We start from the raw sequence: 22,118 nt of genomic DNA, 5'->3' as shown, positions 1-22,118 counted from the left end.
TCCTGCAGCTGTTCTCCCATCCGTTACAGCCTGGTCTCAATGAAAGGGGGCTCCCAGTGGTTTATAACAAGGTATTGCCCTCACACTATAGGCCTTATGGATATGCAGTCATCTAAGGTTGCAGAGCACCTGTATTAGACTGTTTACATAATATAACCCAAGGAATAAAAATGACAGGACCAAGAACTGGATTTCTTCTGAACTGTAATCTGTACAGAACTTGTCCTTTTGAAAATACTTTAAATACTGATAGATTAACCCTTGCATCATCACAGTCAACCAGGGAGGTATTTTAAATGAAGTCTCCCAAGTGGAGACAGTGTGATGAAATGGTTTAAGGAACTGCCAGCTTTCCAGAAGGTGTTTTGGCTCCCACAACTTGCATTTTTCCCTCAAAAATTCAGAACACTTGGATAAAAGGAAAATATTTAGTAGGAAAAAAAACCCCAACAACTCACAAAACAACACAAAACCAACCACCACCACCACCAAAAACAAACAAATAACCCCACCCCCCACCCCCCCAACCCAAAGAGGGGATAAATGCTCATTTAATGGAAATCAGCACCATGAAGGAACAATACTTCTGTTCTCTGTTCAGTATCTTGCCCTTTCTTAGTAGTATTGTTCCACAGAAATGTGTTGTTTTTCCCTTTTACAAGACTAGAACCTTTCTGTACCAGCAAACCCTAAACCTATATTTCTGACTTTTTTCCTAATTTTAATGGAACTGTAAAAGGTTTTTTTTCAGATAAAACTTGGCCATCAGCAGCTGAGTGCAGGAAACACAAGGAAGTCTTAGGACATCTGAAAAAGGCAATTTGATGATTTTTAAGATAAAAGAGTACAAACAATAATAAAAGTCAAAGGCATTTTATGAGCACTTTTCATTAACATCTATAACTTCAAAGGATTTCGAGGAATTTTATTGTTCAAATTTCCAGGTCAGTGGTCAGGAGGGCGAATCATACTATGACTGAAATATTAAAAATAAAAATGAAAGGAAGGAATTATAATAAAACATTCACAGTCATTCATGTGCATGTGCAGACATATTTAAATTTACCCAAAAGTTTTGAGGTTTTTTGGCCTGTTCAGAGTATTTGTAAATGCCAGCACTGGTGTAGTCTAAACACCATAAATTGTCTTCTGTTCAGCTGCATTAAAGTTGCTTTACTACAGCATTAACCAGCGAGCTCTGTTTGTTACTGCCAACAGTACATTACTTTCTCTTGCTGAGTTTCACTTACACATTCAATGATATGTTATTTTGCCAGTCAATTATGGTAAGTGTGTGGACTGCCTAACGGTAGGAGAGACTTCACATTTGATTCCCTTTTCCCACTAACAATATGGTAAATGCAAAAGATTACTTGTATTACTGCTGTAATTTATTTTACTTGATTGCCAAGCTACTGTCAGAGACAAGATACAGAGATGAAAGAACTTTTGGCTTGAGTCCTGACCATTCTTTTTCCAGAAAAAAATTAAAGAACAGTGAGATGCCCAGGACAAATGTGGCACATCCTACACTTATACTGCTTGTGTAAACTGAGTCTTTCCTTACCGTTCCCAGAATATATCTTGTGTGGACTGTTCTTGGTCTTCGCAAATGGCTTTTGTCACTGGGTGTGCTCCACACAGCTTGAGGCTCTGTTTGCCCTGGGCAGTGTGTGTTGTTGGGCACTTTTTTGTTATCTCAACAGAATATGTCAGCTTCTGTGGGAACAGTAATTACATGTGGCCTGCTCTGACCACATCCACTTTGCTTTGTGACTTGCTGACTGGTGCTGTAGCAAAGCTAATCATGAGGTGAATTGGAGTGCCAGAACCTTGTCTTTCCCTGCTGCCATAGAAGTGCTGCTCTGTTCCCCCTCAGCCCAGCTGTGCAATATGAAGCACAGTCTGCTCATGAGTTTGTTGTTTTTGTTTAATCTTGTGTTGCTCTTGTTCCTTGTTTCTTATCAGCTCGGTATTTCCTTAGTAAAGCTTTTGGATCAGCTTGTGATTTTGGCACTCGGTGAATTCCTAGGTAAAGCCTAGAACAGCAGGTTGCTGTAGCGGAAATGTCTGCAATTGCTAGTATGGCTCCTTGTGGCCATGAGGACATTGGTGTTAGTTTGGACACTTTTACACCTACCTTCAAAGGGCACTTCTTCATACAGTCTGAGCTTGTGGTAGGCCACAAACATATCTTAGCTTCTCAATGTCCTAACTCCTGAGCTTTGTACATTTGTACTTCAAGCCCAGGAACCGTCACATAAGGGTGGTTTTATGCTTACCTCTTTGGAAGATATCCTGCTGTATTATCACATATGACACTGAGACAGATACCCAAGTCTTCAGGCTTTAAGGGTTTTAGAACAACCTCATTTGTTTCAAGCCATCATATTAGATGTCGTGGGAAAAATTCTATTGTGCACACTTACACAGTTGCCATGCAGTCATCTAAAAATCTTTTATAGTTGGCTTAAATTCAGCAGTTTGAATAAGCCACAACCTTTACTCTATGAAGAAAGTTATCCATACAAAAATGAAATTATAATAATAACTGTTTTTATGCAGGGTTTTATTTTGCATTGTAGTCACTGACTGGCAAAACTGGTCTCTGCTTCCCAATAAACATTTTATTCTTTTTTTTTTTGGTTGCATTTCTGTCAGTATCACCGTTCAGTTTGGAGATTTTGTACTGATGATAATTAGTTTCAGCTCATACTTACTAACAGGAATTTCTCCAAATCAGTGAAAATAAACAGAAGTATAATAACATTTTTAAAAGGGTTCATTGTTTTTGTTTTTAGAAGGCCAGAAAAGAAAACACAAATGCAAAAACACAGCAAGGTATCAAATGTGTAAAATCAATACTGTAAAGAAGACATCAGGAAAACACAGCAGTGTCTTCAGCATCAGCTAGCTGACTACTAAGGATTATATCTTTTGCATGAAGATCTTCTGATGGGTAGAAAAAAAAAAAAAATCCTTCCATGACAGGGACTGTAGCTGACAGCCTAAAGCTTTTGCAGTGAGAACTGAGAAAAGTTCTGGATGTTAATAGAAGCTTTTACTGATAATGGCTTGAAGTTCCTGAATACCAGAAGTATGTTATTTCTGGTGTAAGGTTAAAAAGAGCATAATATGGTATTCATTAAACTGTGCAGCCAAAAATAACATCTGTCTCTCATGAATAAGGGATATGGTCTCATTTTATATCTCTTCATATTTGAAAATAGTATTTTTGATAGAAAAATTAGAGATCTTATACTCTTTAAAAAAAATCACAGAAATATGATCACACCATTTTAGCACGAAGTGATAAAAATATACACGTTGGTTGAACTTGGTTATAATAACTTTGGAAACTCTACTCATGATTTTCACTGCCCAAGCAAGCCTTTGTTTGATTTTTCTGGTAGGCTACATGGGTATTTGCCACATACACCAGCGATGGAACTGGGTCTTTAATCACTAATCTCTTTGGGCACTCTGGAACACAGTTCATTCATGAAGACATAAAGTTCAGGCTGCCACTGTAGCAGCCTGAGTCTGTACAGAACCAAATGACTTGGGGAGGTTCTCAACACCTTTAGGTTCCTCTGGTTTAGCTCATGGGACATGTTCACCATCACTGGTGTTTCTTTGTGAAATTCATGTGTTTTGGTTGCCTAGAAATTATTTATACATTCATCTAGAATTCAGCAATTGAATGGGCGTTACTTATCTTCAGCCTGATTTTCATTTTGATTTCACACAAATATTTTTGGTTTTGATTAAGACTTTGTAAGTTCTACAGCAGGTCCATGACATAGGTCAGAGAACTTGGCTGACAATGAAAAAGATGACCATTAAAGAACAGGTTATCTTGATTTGTTAATCTGTTCTTTATTTCTTTTTATTTATTCTTTTCTCTTTCCCCAATAAGAATTTGATTAGCCAGAGGTGGTTTAAATGTAAATGTAGCAAAATAAGTTTGTGAGTGGATAGCAATTCTGTAATCTCACTTTCCATTTGGTGATGAAGTGTTGTTATTTAAAATGCTTAGCCAAAATGGAGCATTGGAGCCACATTCAGTCTTGCAAATTCATATTTGTTCAGGAGGAGTTTCAAATATGTCAGGAAGCAGTCAAAATTTTCTTGTTCATACACTGCAATCCTTATGACCCGAATAAAATGAGTTCAGAAATGTGCAGTGCTGAGGAGCCTCTGATGTCAACCTGAAGCTTGTTGGGCTTATGTTGTGGTGCCTGCCTTTTAGCCATTGTCCTGAATGACAAAATTCACAGTCCTGGTGTAGTCAGGGAGGGGTGCCTGCCCAGCACCCAAGGAAAGGAGAGGAACGTTAACCCGGGACACTACACAAGTGGCTGATCAGAGACGCTGAGGATGTGGGAAGACTTTCATCCTACTCTGTCTCCTGAAGAAGCTTAGGCAGCTAACTCCAAAGGAAAGTGCCTCTGTTTCCTCTTGGCATTCGCAGCCATGAATCCTTTCCTGCAAGTAGGTGGGTGGTCAAGCCTTTCTCCCATAGAGTGCAGCTGTAATAGGAGGAGGGGAAGAAGCGTGTGATGCATTTGCACTTCTGGCAAACAGCTCGGTCAGCAGAGATCTGTCTGAAATAAAGGAGGGTTATGTTCAAGCTCCTACTCCAGTGAATATTTAATTATCTATGCAAAAATAGGTCATTATCTAGCTTTAGTCTGGTGTTCTTTCAGTTCAGCAAACCATCCAAAATCAGTTATTCACACAGTTCTTATTCACTCCAGTATCACAACAGCTTCAACAGGAGAGACAGCATTCCTTCAAATGCTCAATAGCCTGGTAGTTAAAGCTTTTTCTTCGAAAATTTTCTTCAGATCTCTGCTTCAATTTGTACCTTACCTGGTCTAGAACTTGGTTCATTTACATCCAAATACTTTAGTACTTTACTTATAGATCACTTTGGTCTATCCCACAGCTTTAGGCTTCTAAATAAAAATGAAAAGGTTGTTTTGGCATGAAGTTGGTCATTTTGTGAATGATGAGGAGTGCTTACAGTACTCTTTCTTCCTTAAAATACAGAGATCACCTAATGCATGAAATTTTAAACTGTGGTTTAAATCTGGGTCAGGAACCGAGCTGCACAGCCCAATCATGATCTCTGCAGCTGTGTGTATGGCTAGCAGCAAAACTGGATTTACCTAAGAGTTGTTTTGGTGAAAAATTTAGGGTGAAGTGTAGACTGGCCAGGAGAGACATGCATCTCTTCCAGACTCTGTTGTGGTAGTTGATACGATTTGTGTACTGGAACAGTGTAGTTGCAGCAACAGGGCTGTCTGCTTGAGCAAAGCTTACCTGTAGAGGTAAGCAGAGCTCTGAAGACTTAAATTTTACATGTAGGTACCCATCTCTAAGTCTTTCGAATGTGAATGTGAATGTGAATGTGAATGTGTTATATTGTAGTGTTCCTGTTGGTTCTGAGCAATTTCTTTAAACATGTCAGAGTAGGATTTGGTGTTATTAATATTCAAGATCTGGAATGCATAGTCAAGCAGTAGGAACTTATTACATACTACAAAAGCAGAAAAAACCTCTCTGCACCAAAGAAATGTAAAATTTAAATACAGGATGAAAACAAAGAGAAACTTGGTAATTATGGTCCTACCACACTAGATGGCCTAAGCCTTATTGGTGTATTAGAAGGGGGGTGGTTAGTAGGTCAAGAGATGTTCTCCTTCCCCTCTACTCTGCCCTGGTGAGACCACACCTGCAATATTGTGTCAAGTTCTGGGCCCCTCAGTTCAAGAAGGGCAGGGAACTGCTGGAGAGGGTCCAGCGCAGGGCAACAAAGATGGTTAAGGGAGTGGAGCATCTCCCTTATGAAGAAAGGCTGAGGGAGCTGGGTCTCTTTAGCCTGGAGAAGAGGAGACTGAGGGGTGACCTTGTTAATGTTTACATTAATGTTAATGTTAATGTTCTTCTCAGTGACAACCAATGGTAAGACAAGAAGTAATGGGTTGAAACTGGAACACAAGAGGTTCCACTTAAATTTGAGAAGAAACTTCACAGTGAGGGTGACAGACACCGGAACAGGCTGCCCAGGAGGGTTGTGGAGTCTCCTTCTCTGGAGACATTCAAAACCCACCTGGACACATTCCTGTGTGACCTCATCTAGGTGTTGTTGCTCCAGCAGGGGGATTGGACTAGAAGATCCCTTGAGATCCCTTCCAATCCCTAATGTTGTGGGATTCTGTAGTTCTGTGATCTGGAACATGCAGTGAACTGAGGTAGGAAAAATGAGTTATTTTTCTGGTACTTGCAGTGTGTATGAGATGTACTATTGGGGTTAGCCCAGAAACCTTAGAAATGTTAACAAGCAAATCATACTGTCTGACAATCTGGGTGATTTGGAGATGTCTTGATAGTGAAAGAGATGGTACCTAAAGGATATTAAAGGGAATTTTCAGTATGGATCTCCTGTGGTCTTGTTCCATTTGTTTCAATATTTAACCATGTAGAACAAACAAAATTAGAAGTGCTTGTATGGCATCTTATCTAAGGTGACTGTGCAGTACGTATTAGGTTATTGCCTTAGTACTGTTTTCACTTTTGAGATTTAAGATAGGTTTCATTGAAGGCAGTGTATTGTGCAAGAAGCTAATAAGAAATACCATAATGTAGAGTACATTGAATGCCTTGGGATTAGAACTCCCAGTTCAAGAGGATAGGGCCAGTGTTTCCCACCACTTTATTAATACGTTAAATCACAGTCGTCTAATCAAATCCATATCAGCTGTACTCTGAATGGGCAAATACTGTCTTTCTGATAAGACTCATGGCTTAACCTGTGGTCCAACTTGCATGGAGAGGAATGAGGAGTTGTTCTCACTGCATGTTTAAGGTCTCAGTTCACCTTGACACCTGGAAATCTGTTTTTCATTGAAATCAAAGAATAATTTCCTAGAAGAATGATGCATTGAAAAGTACTGAGATGAAAATGTCAGCATTAACTTCATACTTTCTTGTATTTCTCTGGTTGTCACAGATTTAGTATTAGTCATGGATAGCTTTTGTATTGAATATGTCAGAAATATTACTTTTATTCTTGATATGAGGATGCAAAATTACACTATGTTCAGCTAACATACCGTATGCTTTGGTTTTAATTTCAAATCTAATTTAATAAAGATGGCTCAACTGCAGAAGCTAATACGCAGTTGAAGTTGTACAGGAAAAGGTTTGAGGATATAATCTCTGAAGTACTCCGCATAGAACACGAACCTATTTTCAATATACCTTAAGACTGTTTTTCATGTAGTTTTTGAAACATGAAGTGGAGAAGCAATAGTTTTTAAGAGAAAAATAGTCAATGCAGCATATTTTGCATTTAATTAAACGAACCTTGTATACATGTACAATGCGGATTCCAGATTCTTTAAGTTTTACAGTACTAAAATCTGGTAAGATGCCAGAAGAAGTTAGTTGAGAGAGAGATACATCCCTAGAAAATGCAGAATATGATATCTGTGCTTTAAAAGGCAAACTCGTTTCTGATCTGCATCTAGCATAAATTCAACAGATTCCACAGGATGAAATCAGAGTGTTTTGTGACAGAGCTGCAGTGAAAACACATGAAAACAAGATTGGGCTAGAAAGTGAAATAGGAATTAAAAAGCACTTATGATAACCATACTCTACTTATGCAAGCAACTGTGGGATGACACTAAAACACTTTTCAGGCATTAAAGAGGCCTCCCAACAACTTGATGAAGTTGCTTATTGCATTCCACTTTACAGATAGGTTAAATTGAGAAAGAATGACATTTAAATGGCTAGGCCCCATGAAGAATCATTGGCAGAGCTGGGAACAGAAGCTCTCTCCCCTAACTGCTTCCCGGTTTTGAGAAAAGCAACAGCTTAAAAAAAAAAAACCAGAACTTTGAACTTTACTTACAAAATCATAACTTTAAAAATATGTAGATAAAATTATTAATGTTTCTTTAATTTAAAAAAGTTTCCTTGTTCAGAAAAGCAGAGACTAACATTAGCTGAAAAGAAGCAGAATTTCTCAGAAACTATTAGAATGGGTTTGTTTTGAAGCAATTTCTAATGTTTATGTGAGAATTTCTGGTTTTACTAAGAAGATCAACTTTTTCCCATAAATTGGAGTCTTGGTACATCTGAATTTGTACAAAGGAAAAGATGGGAAATAGAAGGTCAGCCTACCCTTGGATTCAGAGAATACCAGCAAAACCACAGTTTTATTATGGTGCCAGTTAAGCAGATTTACACCAAATATCCAATCAGGAGTGTTCATAACAACTTGTTCCATGAACAGAGAAATGGAGAGTTCCTATGCATGCCTGATCTGTTGTCTGTACAATGCAGGGTCTCCTGCAAGACCTTTGGTTCTCTGTCCCTGCCCCAGCCCCAGCTGTCTCTCTCCTTGTGTGCTCTCCTACAACATTACTGGCATATCCTCAGTTTTACCCAGTTCCCTGGTCTCTCTCCTCCTTTAATAGCCACACGTCTGGACCTTCACTTCTTTGGGCCCTGCAGTCCCTCAGGTCCCTCATAACAACACAATGTCCTCAGCACCCTCTCACATCTCCATCCCACTGGCCTGGCAGCAGGTAGTGAGAGCAGGGATGGGCCAGGGATCTCATTCAGCTCAAAGTGGTAAAGGGATTTGGGTACTATTAGGGGAGACCTGGGAGATGATAGGATCATGTTCATACAGATATCATAGCCACATAAACATCATTTATCCATGCAAAATAATAAGACAGTATTTTATGAGCTATGTTATTCAGACACCTGTTTGATTAATATTATAAAGTACTTGAACCAATAATAACCATAATTTACTGAACTTGCGATAACAGGGGATGTGCAAAAATACAAATGGCAGGAGTAAATGTACCCATGCTAACAGAATTCAATGCCATTCATACAAAGATAGGAGGAAGGAACCTCTCAGAGAAACTCTGAAGCCCTTTTTGATGGTGCTGACAGAGAAATGAAGGTATTCATTTGCTGTCCAACAAACTGATGTCTATCATAGAGCAGAAGTATGATGTGTTTCTGTGGAAAAGCACCCTTTTCTCACTGGGGTCTCATAGAAGTTTCAGGAATCCCAGACAAAATTCTCAGTCACTTCAGCAGGCTTTGAAAAAGTACAGAAAACCTTCTTTTACATTCCTGTGCACTGAAGTCTGTATTCCTAATGATTTTGCTGCAGTGACAAACTCTGGATGGAGAAGACACTAAAGCTAAAATGAAAACTAAACCCCACTAGCACTATTTTTAAAGCATGACTCTGCTGCCATGGATTTTTTCCAAGAAGTTTTTGCCCATCTGTCCATGAAGCATTTTGCCCTGGCCATATTTTCATCCTCTTCATAAAGGACGTTTCACATCCAGTTGAGTGTCATTAGCTGCCCTTACTGCACTGAAAGTTCTGACGGTTTCTCACCTCCCACGCCTGGGACAGAAAAAGACCCCATCAAAACCATTCAGACTTTAATGCCTCCCCTGCTTCCTTCCTTTTTATGTTCTACAATTATACAGGCAATGAAGAACAGCTGTAACTAAAAAGCAGAATAACCATACTACCATTGCTTAGTGATTTGACTTCTGAGGGAAATACTCATTTCAGGACCGTGAGATTGCAATAGGCTTCAGTGAGTTTTTTGCATATTTTGCTTTGTTCTTCTTTTGGGAATACTTCAGTGTATGGTATTCACGTAGCTTTTTGGCTTGCAGATTACTATGCCACTGCCGGAAAAATATTTAAACCTAGAAAACATGTTTAACCTATTGTGCCTATATTATGGCAGAGTTTTATTTGATCTTGGCAGGTCAAACATCTTTGGGGAACAGTTGAAAACATCTTTCTAAACTCATTACTGTTAGTCTAAAACAGGCCTCAAAAACTAAATAACTGCAAGCTTTCGTACAAGGGAGCTGTACATTTATGAGACATAGCAATGTTCAGCAGAAGTACTGTGTCTTAGATTAGCCAGGCTGATAATGTTTTATACTGTTCTAAGTGAGATTATGTGATGTATGCTAACAAGGCAATTAAATGTTTAAATGCATTTCTAGCAGAGCACATAGATTAATATAATAGCCTTGTCAAAGCTGAGAAGCGTTTAGGATTTTCCGTAAAGGGACGGGTCTATGGGAGATACCAAGTATGAGCCAAAGGAAGGCAGAGAGCCAGTTGTATCAGTTGTCTCTCTAATCAGTAACAGAAAATAACTGTGTAGAATTAAAGGTTAACATTAAAGAAATTAGCTTAACCGTTGGAGCTAAGCTTGTGGAATTGGAGGGAAAGTCATACTGGAAATGAACAACATGCTGATGTGGCTGTGGTGAGTCCCACGTATCCGTGAGATCCAGAGCAGAGAGACACCAAGTGTTCCAATTAACCAAGTGTTCAAACACACTGAAGTTCAGCCTGTGATGCCATTAATATTTCTGGAGTTAATGTATACAGAACTAGCACTCTTAAGGACAATTATAGAAGGTCTGGGCTTTGTAACTTAAATAAACTTCTTTGCTTAAAGGATACAAAGAACTCTAAGCCCAGACATGACCCAGCCGTGGTATACAAGGAGGCCTAGAATAAGCAGGAGGCTGAAGTGCCAGGTCCTGTGCTCAAACAGATCTCAGAGTTGTTAGCACATCACATGATGTGCATACCACATATCATCCTGGGTCTAGCAAGAGTGGTCAGGCTGTGTGCTCAGGGGCATCTGTGTCCAGGGAATGTCTGCAGCTGGAGGTACACAGTGTCACTGAACTGCTTGCAAGATGTTAACCCTGCCTGTGGTGTTGTTTCCCTCCCTGGGAAGTCTGGCTGTGCTGACACTCACTGGATTTCTCAGTCTTCTTCGCTTACTGATGAGCTAGTCCTGAGACATCAAGGATGCTGATGCATGGTGCAGACACCTGCATGTCTGCTCTCAAGAAGGCAGGATTTATAGTCTGGACTCAGCCTTACACTGATGCAGTCACATGGCATCTGGACTGCAGCTGGTTATGGAACAAGCTGGGAGTGTGAGGGACCATTCATGGGACTGTAGATGTGTTCTGATTCTGCACGTGAAGATGATTTTAAGTTCTTCTTTCATAGAAAAATATAAGGGTTAAAACATTCTCCAAAAGAAAGCAGGGGTAGCAAAATCAGTTATCTGTTAGCTTTGTTGGCTGCAGTCCCAGAGGGCTAAAGAGCCATGTGTTTCTTCCATGTCACCTGAACAAAAATGAAGCATTGTAAACTAATTGCACTCAAAAAACTCCTGGGTTTGAGCAGTTGCTCCATTTTGTGTAAACTGCTAGGCTTCTAACTATAAGCACTGTTCTCTTACAAATTCAGAAAACTCTTGCTATACATGATGTGTATATCTGGAGAAGGAGAGAAACACATACAAATAGAACAGGTATTCCTGACAGAGTCAGCTAACAAACCCCTCATGGTAGAATTAGTTTGCTGGTTTCACTGAAGTTGAGTAGATTTGCTTTATGCAGCTGGAGTATTTTCTTTTTAGTAGCTAGCGTGGTCTTTTGTTTTGGATTTAGTATTGGAGAAATATGTGAGAACACGCTAAGCTTCCTATGCTTTGCCTGCAAAGAACTCATTTCTTTCCAGTGGCTAAGCTGTGTTTTGGAGCAGATATGAAAACAATGTAAGAACTTACCGATATTTTGGCTGTTGCCAAGGAGACCAAGGACTTTTTCAACTTCCCAGCTGCATGTACAGATAGCAGCTGGGAGGAAGAATAGAGGGACAGCACCTAGATTGAAACCCAGGTTGGTCAATGAAATGTTCCCTACCATTGCATGGTAAAGAGCATTGATCTGAAAAAGGCTTACAGTGACAATAATAATTTGCAAACTATTTCAGTATAGACAGTAATACAGAGGCTAAGTGTATTGGGTACTGCATGCATCTTGTTTTTCTGTATTTTACATTCATGATTTGAACTCATGCAATGACTTTCTAGAAGTTTATTGTATTAAATGCCATTCTGCAGCCACTGAGATTATTTTTTTTTTTTAAAAAGATTTCTTTCTGAACTGAACCTATCATTGACTAGCAGTTTTTTCTTTTAAATTAACAGAAAATAAAGTTAGGTTGTAATACTGAGGTAGAACTGCCAAGTCTCTGTGAGTGTACATGCTGCTTAGAATTTGCAGTTGTCTTCATTCTTTTTATTTATAAGACACTCTTATGCCTGAGCATTCTCTGAAAATGCACCTGATAATAGCACTATAATCCCTGAGTTATGGTTCACATACAAATGTGGCTGACATATCAGCTTGCTATCCATTCAGTCTGCTATTGCTTGTTAGTGCACGTGGGAAAATACATAAGTGATATGCATGCATACCACTTACCTTGTCACAAATACAGACAAACATTAATAATTTGACCCTCCCATTGTTTAGAGTGATTGCATTGGACTGGGCTCACTTGCTGAAAGGCAGAAGAAAATAATGAGGAATTCAAAGAGTTGGCCCTCTTTCTGAAAGATAGTCCAGTTCCACCATGGTCTGAATAAACTGGTGGATCCTATTTCTTAATACCTCTCTGTTTAGTAACTTTGAATGTTTAATATAGTACAAGAATATTTCTAATGGCATTATCATTTAGGCATTGATATTAATCTTACACAGGCTTATTAACTGAGGTAGAATGGAGACAAGTGCATTGAAATGTTAGTGGTTAACATCATGGTGACTGACCTGCATTTCAGACTCACACATTGAAATGCGATCTTTTTGACAAATGGTATTTTTTTAGGATCAAAAATAACATTTTTGTTTATTTTTAAATAGAATTAGGACAACAATAAAACTGGAATTTGTCCAGTAAGACAATGAAATATGTGAGTGATCCCGCTGCATTACTACTTAGTGCTCAGAAACAGACATTTACTAAAACACTTTCTTGAAGGGTTCCAGACACATTGTTTGATTTCGTATATGTAAAAATTGGGCAATAGTTAATAATACAGAATGTAGTGTCTAATGCAGATGTAGCAAATGAAGCTTCCTGTTTCCTCAAATAAGAGCCTTGAAAACCACAGGATGAAAAAGCATAGTAGAAATAGGAGAAATACTTGAAAGGTCAGACTTCCCAAGTAGGACACAGCAAGAAAAAAGAAGTGATGCTTACTGTCTGAACATAAAATCTGGATGCTGCTTTTGTATTTTCAGAGGATAACAGATTATTTTAAATTAAAAACTGAAGCCTTGACCTCCATTGAGAGCAACCGTAAAGCACAGTACACTTACTTTCATGGGCCTAGGGATTGAGTCTGTCTTCCAAGGCCAGACTTGTGTCCTGGTTCAAGCTGTCTGGGATATCTCCTGCATCAGCAGTGAAAGCAAGAATTCCTGCTCCTTAACTGCTCTGAGGGTAGAAGGGTTTTTCCTCTGAATAATTCTGCTCATTACAAGGTGAAGGGAGAAGTGGGAGAAGACTGAAGGGGGGTATCCATCCAGTGCACAGAGTCATGTTCTTGGGTCACCTACAGTCCCAGGCTTTTTACAGAGGAGGCATGACAATGACAGATGTGTGTAGGAAGATGATGTAAAGTATGGGACTGGCAGAAGGTCTGAGGGAAAAGAGGCTATATCGAGTAACCTAGAGGCCCTGAGCTTGGCATGATCCTCTTCCACATACATTAGGGCCTGTAGCATGTAGAAAGCAGGTCTCAAACATCCATGCTGGCTTTCCTGCATACTGCTTGAGCAGTGTCCTTTGAGCATGAACTTGACTGTCCCATGGGTATGTGCAGTCAAATTGCACTGAGAAGGGAGGGATGAGGTCTTCTTCCATATTACAGCTGTTCGTGTAATATATATTTGCATCATGAAGCTCTGCAGGCATTCATTCTGAAGATAAATAGTCTACTCTATCATCAGCTGCGTTACTCTGGGCTGGAAGGGAATCTTGCACTGTCATTGCAGTTCGTGCAGAGAACTGTGGTCAGTCAGCTTTGGTCCGGCTGCTGTCACCAGCACTTGTTTTCACATTAATTCCAGTGACTTCACTGGCATTCCACTGAATTGATTTTAATATACCATTGTGGATATGAATTCAGTGTGCACACAGTCTGGGCAGGTTTTGTTTGTTTGTTTCTATTTTGATGGTTTGTTTGTCTTGGAGATAATTTTATGGCAGGGCTGATATTCTTACCCTGTCCAAAGAAAAAGGCAGACTGTAGCCTGACTGCCACAGTGCAAGGATCCCATTTGATGCTTTTTTTCTCTGCCAGAACAGGCAGCCAAACTTCCTCAAGTATCTCTATACTTTTGTTTGTTTGTTTGTTTTTTTAAAGTAAGCCAGCTTGAAAATATGCATGTCCAATCATATGCATTCAATGGAGAATTAATTTCACTGTTGTGTGCTCAGGTTTGTGCAGCTTCTTTAGATATCTCAAACCATGATTTAAATCATGACATTTTCTACTTTCACTATTGAAAGAGTCAGTACAAACACAGCAGCATCAATTACACTGAGTGAATGATCCCGTTTTTTATACAGTGCTTTGAACATGCAAAACACTGAGGTATTATACGTTACAGTTTTTTATAACATCTTCTTGATGAGCATAGATCCTATTTCAAACATAACTTTGCTACACAAGGCTGTTGCATCATCCAGCCCTGGTGGCAGCTCTGCACATGAAACTTAGCAGTTCTCCACACATTTGCAATTATAGAATTAGAAACTAGGGTGAAAGTGAACCTTTCTGATTGTTACTAAGAAGGAAGTCCTTGGAAGGTCTCCTCAGTGAACTGTAACCTTGAGAATTAAGAGTGCTGCACAGAGAAGTGAGTAGTCTTTGTTGCTGTCTCCATGCCAGAGCTGGGCGAGCTGATGTGAAGGCTGTTGTGCTTTACTTCTCTGCTTTCTATGCAGAGGAAATTCTTCCATTGATGTATCTGCTGCTATTAAACACTTGCTTTCTCATTCAGTGTCCTTTTCAGATGAATATGTCAGTTTTATTCTCAGGATCATGCACTTCTCTACCTCAGTGTTGCAGGAGTCTAACTCTATGTGCTCTTTGTGATAGACAGCCAGTATCTGGTTTTGTGAGAACGAAATGGTTTCAACAGCACAAATTCATCCAACAATACATTCAGATGTTTTCTGATGAAGTTGGAAGCAAATACGAACTATTTATTTTGTTGCTGTTGTGAATCACACTAGACACAATTTGAGTGACTTTTTTTCTTAAATAAAAACAGACATCAGTTTACTCTATCAATGAAACACTTTCTGTTTAATGATTCTATCTGATACACCAACACAATGTACACCAATATTTTGACCATTTCTATTAGCTGTGTTGACTAAATACATTTTCAAGATCTTCAATCCTTTCCATTTTTTTTTTAAAAGGGTGTCTATTGTAAAACATATTCTTTCAAATTGTTATGAGATAATTTAGTGGTGTATGTGTATAGTATATAATTTTTTCAGAGGAGAAAATTCACATGTAATGAGCTCCAAAGCCTACCATCAAAAGGTCAAGGCTTTAAGTAACTTCACCTCATTTTGATGTTTTATTCTGATCTTGAAACATGGTTGTATTGACTTTTTGTCTTCTGTCTCACTGATTGTATCTCCAGTTTTGGTACTTAAACAGATGTGAAGAGTAACAGGCATTTGGAAGGCCTTAAAGACAGCCAGAAGAATGTAGACATTTCTGTAAGTGGATGTGAGGGAAGCATGAGGCTAGATTGTAAAACCCAAATGACGTGGTCACCACTCACTGTCTCTCTTTTCCCCACTCAAGCAGACTGTAATAGTTTAACAGAAGCCTAGAACTTGATTCTATGTATCCCAATTTGTTTTAATTTTTAGATCAAACACAAAACATTTCAAAACATAGATTGAGTTTTGATTTATACTTCTACCATTGTTTGGTAGTTCAATAGAGGAGCAATGACTCTATCTTTCTGCCTGCACTAAAAGGTCGTTTCCCAATACTGTTTAATGCAGCCTAACTAGGTGTTGTGTCTATCTACTTTAACAAGACTTTTTCTGATGCAAAGCACAGCTTGGTGAAATATAGGTCAAACAGGACCTGAAATGTTGAGAAGCAAGCTCCACTATTTGTTGTTAACTCAGATTGTACTATGCCCTGAGTAAGCAGAGCAGCAGACAAACACAAACAGCTTACTGCCTAAAAACCTGAGATGTGGAAAGGAACTAGCGAAAAACCAGAATAGTGGAGAAGTGGCTGTAAGCATCATCCTGTCTACTTGTATTTTTAGTATTTTAATTTTGAAAGGAATTTCATTTCTGTATCTTAAAAATCTGGTCAGAGGGGGTCAGGCAGTGATTCTAACATTTGTTTTGAAATACTGTTTTTCAACATGATGCTCTAAAAAATAAATATTACTGAAATGCGAATATCTAAAAGTTCCAAATATACATTACCCTTTCTTTTTTTCTTGTTTTCTTTCTTCGTTGTTCACTTCCATTGCCTGATAGCAATGAGCTGAATGTAGCTTTTTGTTCACCAAGATCCTTAGAAACCTATGTCCCTCATAGTGCATTAGCCTTATTCATCAAGTATGCCTAGTGCAACATTATATCTTGAAACTCAGTGGAAATCTCTGATGTATTTTTCCTGCAGAGTCCCATTTCTTAAATCAAGACACTGTCTCTCTGTGATGTGTTTCAATTTATTTACAGATTGAAATGCAAGCATTTAATACTGTAATTGCATCTTTGTTGTCCTGGTCACAAAAGATATTGCATAGCCATCATGCTAACAAAGTAGATCCCATTTCACACCTCCAGTCAAACTTGCACATGACTTGGTTAGAGAGAGGTCCCTCCCAGAGAAGACAGCTGAACACCCACACAGCATTAGCCAGCTGCATTTGGAGATGGAATTAGGAATAGAATGAACTTCCAAAGGAACAATATTTGAATGTAGGAGAGCCATAAAATGATTTAAACTGGTGAAACAGCAAAGGGGAGGCACTATGGGTTTCCAATGACAACTAATGCATTGCGTCTACATCCGGCTCATGGTGTCTTGTAAATGTTTCTTATTTTTCTTTCTAAAGCAAAGTGATCAAAACATTGTGTTAAGAGTAGGATTTTTGGTTTGTTTTGTGGTTTTTTGGTGTGAGATTTTTTTTTTTCCCCAAGCTACTCAGAAGCTGCATTGGTTCATATCCTCAGGAATAAATCAATAATATGCTAAAACCAATGTCCATGCCTCAATGGGAAATAAAGAGATCGCACCAGCTCAATCTTCCCTGGCTCTTCAGAAACAAAACTAGAACAACTTAATTGGAGAAAAATGGCTGTCAACTGTGCTGCTCCTTTTTTCCTAAAGACAATAGCTTATAAGATGAAAACTGTTCTGGCAGTAGAATTATTGCTTATTGCCAAAAGCGAAATAGGGAATAGAAGATGGGGAAAATACTAACTGTTGTCAAAGCCTGTGGAGTGACGTGAATATACAGCATTTTGGGCTCCTTCCTTATGTGGCCTCTCAGAACGTGAATGTGATTTACAGCTCTCCGCATATGATTTTTCTTTTTTTACTTCCAAATATTCCATTATTGTTGCTTCTGACTGAAGGGTTGAAGAGGGCCTGAGGTTTGAAGAGTTGCACACTATGTGCTAAAGTTGGATCAAACGCTCGAATGTGCAATATTCGGGGCCTTTCACTCATCAGTGGCCTCAGTGCTAGGGCTCCTACTTTCGTACTTCTATCTAGTTTGGGTATCAGCTTAGATCTATGCTTTGGGACAACCATACTTGGGTCAGGAGGGCACAACCACACAGGTGAATGCAGACAGCATTTGGGGAATTAATTCACAAAGGTACAGTTAGCTAATTGAAGTAAAGGCATCAGATCCTGCCAACCCTTGAATGTACCAGTGCTGAGACTTTGTTGCAATAGGATGTCATCACCAGTCTTCATTGTAGTGCAATTAATTACAACAAAATGAAGCATTAATTTCTCAAGTAGAACTTGAGTAATGACAGAAAATCAAAGACGCCCTGGGAGGTTTAGAGTTTACATATGGCTTAAGATAGTGTCTTTGCAATTTTTCCCACTCAGGTTGAGAACCAGTTTGCAGGAAACATGTAAAGATTGAATCAATCATTATTAGTAAATATAAGGTCTGACCCTCATGTTTTATATTTCTATAATTAGTTCTTTTTCAAATACAAGGAAATGGCTCCATCTGCATTATACTTCCTGTTGATGTTGATGCGTTCGATTCTAATTTCAAGAGGATTTTTGTCAGCAGTCAAATATAGCCTAGTGTAGCAAGTGCTGCCCCTGCAGTGCTAGTATTGCATTTGTGCTCCTCTGAAACTACACAGTTCAGCATTGTACAGAAATAAATTGCACTTAAACAACCAGAGCAGGGAATGGTGCCTTTCCTGTTTATCTGGCACCGAACTATCAGGCTGCTGGAGTGTTTAAAGGCATCATAGGTGCCCTAAAACCCTGTTGCACTGTCAAGGAAGTCTCTCTCATTTTACTGGAATATTTTTAAAAGCAAAGGTATACCTAGTTATGAAATGGCTTTTTATCTGTTTGTATAATCTATTGTATGTAATGGAACAGTAATAACTGTTTGTAGTTAAGGAAATATATTTAGCTTTCTAGTATGTGCCAAAAATATCCACAGTATTTAGTTTTCTAAGGAAGTTAATGTTCTTGGGATGCATTTCTTCATGGTGAATGGATTTCTCCTGCTTTCTAGGCTCTTTTTTATTCATAGGCTGTGTTTGGGAAGCTATTAGATACTTCTGCTTCTCCAGAGTCTGCAGCTAGTTGCACCTCTGGTTTGCTTGTGAAAGCATTCAAATACTCATTGCTAACAAGCAGTACAATTTTTCATTTTAGTGTACTACCAGTCCAGTATCTGGGAACTGTTACCACAGATCCTTCAAGTCTTTTCTGTAAAGGGTACGTGACACAATAAATACATCCCCTGGTGCATGTCGGCATATTACATTGCTCAGTGCTAATGGGGAAAAACAGTTAAATCTGCACCTCCTTGCAAGAGCTACAGTTTTTCTTTGCAGTAGTGGCTTTCTCACTCACCGGAATGAGTATGAAACTTTGTATTACTGTCGCTCCAGGACAAAATGTCCATTCTCAGGTCTCCTGTAGCTGGCCCAGGCTGTGCATCTCACATGCACATCAAGGTAGCTTTGGTTACATGGGTATGCATGTGGGCCAAGATCAGAAACCTGACTGTGTGAGCTCAGATGTTGTTCAGATCCCACTTAACAGCATCATGCCTCTCCAAAGAAAGGCCAGCCAGGGAAAGACTCTCAGGTTTGACTGCCTGCATCCCTCTAGCAATTTATGTGCTTGTAAAGGAACTCTAATTAGTTGTATATGAACTGAAGGACTTCAAAGAATAGACGTTTTAGTCTTCCTTGCAGTGAGACAGAAACAAGGCCAGTGCCTGTCAGCATCATTTATGGGATCTGGACTGTTTCTCATTCATAGTTCATCACACCTCTATTTTTTTTCTAGCTGAAATTTGTCAATGTTGTGACTATACAACTGTGGTTAGAGACTCACTGCATCTGAATGTCAAAAAAGAGAAAGGAATGGTATAAGATTGGCCCTGGGATGTGTACTGCAACTGAAGTGTATTGTTGGTGGTTTCTGGTTTAGCTGGGGTGACAGAGTCTCCATTACAGAAATCAGAGGGCTTACTTTTCTGAATAGGGTTGGATTCCTGCTTTGCTTTGGGTACTCACTTCACCTGCATTGAAAACAGAGAGCTAGGTCAGCTGGTCTGCACAAGAGACCTTAGGCCAGAGAACCAGTGGCAGAGGTACAGAAATTCACAGTTTGATCTTATGATGACCAAACCTGAGTAATGACAATTAAGAGATGATTTTGCTACAGAAACTCAATTAGCAGAACAACAGTGGTGTAGAGCTAACTTGCCTGTGAGATCTTCTGTCCACATAGTAGATTAAAGAGCACTGGGCACTGGACCCTGGTCTTCTGTATTGTTAAATTGTTAGAATGACCTCAGGCATGGCTTTTACCTGGGTTAACTTCCCCAAACTCTGTGAGTTAGTGCAAAGCAGGATAACTCCAGTGATCAGCTTGGTGGCAGTGTGGGTTTGATAGCATAGATGCATGTAATTTCATGCCAGTTGTCTCAGCTTAGAGAGGGGAGCACTTAATTGCTATTACAGATGTAGCCTATCGGTCCAACCATGACACATCAGAGGCAGTTCTGGTGGAGCTGTTGTCTCAGGCCTGAAACAGGCACTCAGGGGTCTTACAAATGCCTGGTACCTGGTGCTGAGGAAGCTTTCAAGTGGCTGGGTCTTGGGTTTGTTGTGAATTGTATTAGTCTATATATAGAGATAGATAAGTAGACCAATATTTAATATAAAGTAAAAAAGTTACTTTAAATGTCATATGCATGTGAATGTATATGTGAAACATTTTAAAGAACATTTTTTCTCCTTTTAAAAATTTGTAGTCCCCAGAATTCCCACAGGCTTGAGAAAGTGGAAGAACAACAGTTAACATATGTTTTTATTGTAGTTGTCCAAAGACAAAACTAACTGAGCAGAGGAAGGTTTAATGGCCCTGGAGGGAGTCCTAGAATATGGTTTTATTTATATTGGAAAATAATCTTTGCTGCAGCCATGGAGTTTGCAGGCTGTGCTGCACAAACATGGGTATCCTTGTGTGGCTGTGAATATGTTCAGTGCAGCAAAGTGGCCAAGTTTCATAGGTGATCTCTAAGGGATGTTGAAGCTGTCAGTTCTAAGCGGTCAAGGACCTAATTCTCTTTTATCTTAACCCTTCTGCCTCTTGTTGAGAAAACGGCTGCTCTTTTTTTGATTTTAAGAGAAGATGACACTCTAAAACCAGATTGTACCTTTCAGCCATTTTGAGCTGATTTCATTGCCAGCCAGGCACAGGCATTTTGTGTGGGACTGAGTGCCTCAGGAGTGTAACCCTACAGCAGTACAATTGGAAATGAAACAGGCCGCTTTTGACGAGCAGTCATGCAGTGGTTGGGATGCAACTATTTGACATGGAATATCAGTCTCTTGGAAATGTTACACATCCCTTGTGTCTTGTTTTAGTTAGATTTACCTGTATTGGTTGAGCTGCCCCAGGAGTCCTCAGGAAGCATAGGTTGTGCTGTAAATTAGTTGCCATGATGCAGATGAGAATAATGTTTAATCTCTCTTTTGGATCAGGAAGGAATCATCAAGACCCCAAACTATGTTTTGGCAAGTTATAGTCCAGGATCTTTATCTGCATCACAACCTATATGAATGCTTAATTCTAATCCTTTGTGGGAAGATCATAAATCAGAAATGCATCAGTCACTACAACTTCAGAAAGTCTGTTTATGTAGTTATTTGGTGTCAGGCTAAAAATCCAGACCTTCTCACTCACACAAGCTCCTGCATTCAGAGATACTTCAATAGCTAGTCCCACTGATTCCCATCATCTGCCACGAATGTGACCCCAATACTTTTGTTGAAAAGACGAGTCTTGTGATGCATAAGCCTTTCTCTGCCTGAATACCAGAGTGTGTCTCCATCTATGCTTTTCAGCTTGCTTTGGGTTATTTCTGACTTTAGGACTTTTTACAACAACTATATGGTAGGTAGCTTGGACACCACTCCAGCTAAAGCAGCATAGGCTGTGAATTTTTACATTCATAAAATCACAGAATCATAGAATTACATGGGTTGAAAGGGACCTTAATGTCCATCTAGTTCCAACCCCACCTTCTACTAGACCAGGTTGCTCGAAGCCCTGTTCAACATGACCATGAACACTTCCAGGAATGGGGCATCCACAGCTTCTCTGGACACCATGGTCCAGTGCCTAACCACCCTTGTGGTGAACAGTTTCTTCCTTACATCTAAACTAAATCAACCCTATTTTTACTTAAAGCCATTCCTCCTTGTCCTATTACATTCCCTTGTAAAAAGTCCCTCTCCAGCTTTTTTGTAGTTCTCCTTTAGGTACTGGAAGGCTGCTAGAAGATCTCCCTGGAGTCTTTTCTTCTCCAGGCTGAACAACCCCAACTCTCTCAGCCTGTCCTCATAGGAGAGGTGCTCCAGCCACCTG

This window comes from Streptopelia decaocto (assembly GCF_964273445.1).
Source record: "Streptopelia decaocto genome assembly, chromosome: Z".
NCBI lineage: Eukaryota > Metazoa > Chordata > Aves > Columbiformes > Columbidae > Streptopelia > Streptopelia decaocto.
The sequence above is the reverse complement of the archived record's forward strand: the minus strand, read 5'-3'. Positions refer to the sequence as shown.